We start from the raw sequence: 3,919 nt of genomic DNA, 5'->3' as shown, positions 1-3,919 counted from the left end.
TTGGTTGAGGTACCCCACCTTGAGCCTTCGACTCAAAAGTCTGACCCACGAGGCAGTGGGAGAATGTAGGGTTTTCTTTGGGGACCCTGCCCGGAGCCGATGACTCAATAGTCTGACCTACTCGGCTGCAGGGGGTTGGCCTAACTCGAGGGCGCAGGGAATAAGGCATTGCTGTCTCATTCCTGATGCGGCTGCGCACACCAGGTGCCTTTTGAGCAGCACCGGGCTCTTTGGTTTTAAAAGTATTTCGACCGTATCGGATAATGCACCGGCAGTCACGGTCAACCGTTGGGCGATCGGAGTGTGCGGTTTTTGGGGCCGACCTTTTCTAACCCGTCCTTCCTCGGGGGAAGGCAGCATCGCTGCTTCCATAAAAATGGACTTGCTGTTCGCCTGGGGGAAACACCTTACTGCCTTCACACTCCTGTCGCAGAGGACAGTACGACTTTACCTCCAGGCCGCCTCGTAGCACGATTACTCGTAGTACGGGGTCTCGCTGCTCTTGGTCTGGCTGCTCCCCCTCGGCCTTCCTGGCATGGTTCAACCTTGTGGGACGAAGTTCCAGCCAGTGTAGCCCGCGGGATCATTGCAGCACTGAAGCCCGACCACCACGTCAAGGTGGCAGCTTTAGGTCGGGTCTGATCACCGATGCCCCCATAATTATAGCTAGAATCGGATGAAACCGGTGAATTCTCAATAAGTTGATCGGGAAACTGGTTTGCGGTGGAACAGAGGATGCTCCTCCAAAAGAACGCACCCAGCAGCGTCAGCTGAGGTGGGTGGGCTATGCATTACACATGCCGAGTTAACACCTGTCGAGACGAGCGCTGTTTTCTGTGCATAATTCGAGTGGTGAAACCCTAGAGGCGGACAGGATTTGACATGGCAGAACGGATCAACATGGGATCAACATGACTCTTCCTTAGCTTGCCTGGTGGCACTGAACGACATGGTGGATAGACGGTGTCCATGGAGTCCACAATGTCAGCTTCACTTCGGATTGTCTGAAGAAGTGTGATAGGCTAGCCCTAGATTCCCGTTCTTTCCCCATTTCCTTCTTCTTTCTATTAACATGCTGGGTTAAAATGAACTGACATGATGATATGGCAGTGAAGCGCCGGTGTTCCCATCTGATGGGATAGGGCCTGGAGAGAGTTCTACCGGGCTGATGGATACGTTATGATATGGCAAGCGCCGGTGTTCCCATCTGATGGGATAGGGCCTGGAGAGAGTTCTACCGGGCTGATGGATACGTTTGAGTTTTCATGGGTGGCAAAGCAAAAGTACATTTGCAGGAGCGATGGAGGGTTCAGGGTCTTGTAAGACTATGAAGTTAGGTCCGATGCTAGGAGCAATCACAGAGCATTGAGGGCATAGGGGTACCATAGAAGCGTCAACTAAGTACTGACGGTTGATGGCGCGATAAGTTTAGGTATGACAGCATATGGGACCGGATTTACAGGAGAAGAAACTGGCCGATGCTTTGTGATGGGACGTTTGTGAGTTTCATCCATAGACGTTCAGTAGTCTGCATGCTTGTGGGGTTGATCGTTCTGTTTATCATATATGGGATATCGGAGTACTATGATGGCCGGCGAAGTTGTTTGGCATGCCGGAGGTGGGATATGATAGTTGGTCTGAAAATTCGTGAGAATCGGAGACAATTGATTATTATGTATGGCATTAGAACAAAGTGTCGAGTCAGAGCATAGAGCGGGCATGAATACCATATCACATCAGCCTCAGCGTTATGAAGGACGGTTGGGGTCCAGCAGTTTGATGTAACTGGATGGCAGGCCAGGTAATTCGACAGGCTCTGTAAGTTACAGTTTGGTGCGGGGGTTCTTGGGTTGTGATACTCACACGTATTGACCGTCGACAGACCTGCGTGGTTGCTCGGGGAGTTAGGTGCATGGGGCATATGTGATTGAGTTAGGTCAAATTCCCATTTTGTGCGGATTGATGATTGGAGAAAGGTTCAATCTGGTAGCTTCCCGTGACCGAAGTGTGGGATTTAGGTAGTAGCTTCTATGTAAGCTGCTCCTGCATTTGAATACGAGCAGCTCTAATTTTTATGGTTCCGTAGGAGAGAGCATGGCCTGGGATGTTATCAGACGCACCGCACCGTTTTCATCCCCGAATCGCAGTATTACTGGGTAGCACATGGATGGTTTTAACTCTTGGGGCCGTCGAGTTGTGGACGTGGTGCCAAGCATGCCACATGCTGTCAGGACCGCAGTTTTGATGTGTTCAAGCGGAATTCGCCCGGGATCTGATGACGGCATCCAATACGTTGACAAATCTAGAAAGCGATCGTGTCAATAAGAACTGATACTTTTTCTAGACTGGCTGGATCGCATGTTGCTTCGGGATTTAGGAGACATGCAGCAGGCTGCATGACTCGGAAGGAGGTCATTTCACTTCCCATCTTGTGCAAACAGCTCTGAGATTTTCCAGATCTTTCTGAACATAAGATCCTTTTGGTAGCGGGTTGAGGCAGATAAATGTCAGGTAGTACTCCTGAACACTTTGATGTTACTTGGAGCGCCACGATTACCGTCCTTAAAAGCGAGGGGGTTGGGAGCTGGGTCTCTTGGCTGCGAAGTGTTTCTTTGAACATACTGAAGAAATAGATTGTTATTCGGGGTCTAACAACCGCTTTGACGAATATCACTATTACCACAAATTTTCGAATTTTCATTTATGTGACCTATGAGGAGTTCATGAAAGGCTCCGCAGGGTTTTCATAACGAATACAACCTTACTTTGTTTTATGTGCACTGCAAAAGCGTTTCTAAGTGTTTGTTCCAGTCGCTCTCCATCTTTGCCTAAGGTGTAGCGCCTTTTTAAATACAATCTCCGGCGACTCACACGGTCTCTACATGCATGTGATGGGAGTGTTGTTGACACAAATCAGTGATACCTAAAGCACCATCCAGCGACTATTTATAACTACACAGTCGAAAATGAGGTATTTATGAGGAGCTAATGAATAGCTCCGCAGGGTTTTCATAACAAATGGAACCTTACTTTGGTTTATGTGCACTGCAAAAGCGTTTCTAAGTGTTTGTTTCAGTTGCACTCCGACTTTGCCTAGGGTGTACCGTTTTCCAACATAATCCCAGGCGACTTACACGGTTTCTACATGCATGTGATGCTGGTGTTAGTGAGAAATCATTGATACCTAAAACGCCATACAGTGGCTATGTATAACTATGCCGTCGGAAATGAAGTATTTATCGTTCAGGTCCAATTTGTATGGGACGAATCAACGAGAGATTGTTTACGAGGTCGTGGTGATAGCATCAGCCAGGCTGTAGAAGGGTAGGGCAGTGTTAGCATTTCGACAGGAACGACTATGTAGATGAGGAATGTGCGTGTTCCAGGAACTGAGGATTGAGAGTGACAACCTTAAACCTAAAGAAAAGGAACCCGTTGACCTTTGCGATCGCAGATGATTGGAGGACCACCGTAAGTAAATGATTATCTAATATAAAAAGTGGGTAAAGACCTATGGAGGGACTAGAATCCAAAAAGTCCCTATAACGCTTGACCTTGAAATTTCAGTTTCGCGCTTAGCCAATCGAAGCACCAGTGGCTACAGTTAATGGCCCTTACTAAAGTTACACCAATGAGTTCAAACTCCAGACTACTTCTAATCATGTCAGCAAAGCCCTGAATCAACACCCTTGTCATTTCGGACCATTAGACTGACAAATGTGCTAGAACTGGCCTTAAGTTATCTTTTATAAAACAAGCAAACTTATGGATATGACAACATCGCTATTTTTGTGGTTATTGTGACTGTCGCCTGTGGTACGGGCAGCCAGCCCTGACAGCATCAGCTCTTTCGTTGCGTTCACTGCACATGACTGGGGCGTTATAAGTGATTCCATACGAAGAGGCTCCTGATCGTCCG

General features: G+C 47.9%; 1 protein-coding gene across 1 annotated transcript in view; it reads right to left on the bottom strand.

The window, feature by feature from the left end:
• T265_07029 (hypothetical protein) overlaps nt 1-2,809 on the bottom strand; it is a gene marked incomplete at both ends in the record, with an annotated part of 29,243 nt that extends 26,434 nt beyond the window's left edge. Inside the window, one exon of the mRNA XM_009172453.1 lies at nt 2,766-2,809. The remainder of the gene's footprint in view (nt 1-2,765) is intronic.
• Nucleotides 2,810-3,919: the final 1,110 nt, after the last annotated feature.

This window comes from Opisthorchis viverrini (assembly GCF_000715545.1).
Source record: "Opisthorchis viverrini unplaced genomic scaffold opera_v5_158, whole genome shotgun sequence".
NCBI lineage: Eukaryota > Metazoa > Platyhelminthes > Trematoda > Opisthorchiida > Opisthorchiidae > Opisthorchis > Opisthorchis viverrini.
The sequence above is the reverse complement of the archived record's forward strand: the minus strand, read 5'-3'. Positions and strand labels throughout refer to the sequence as shown.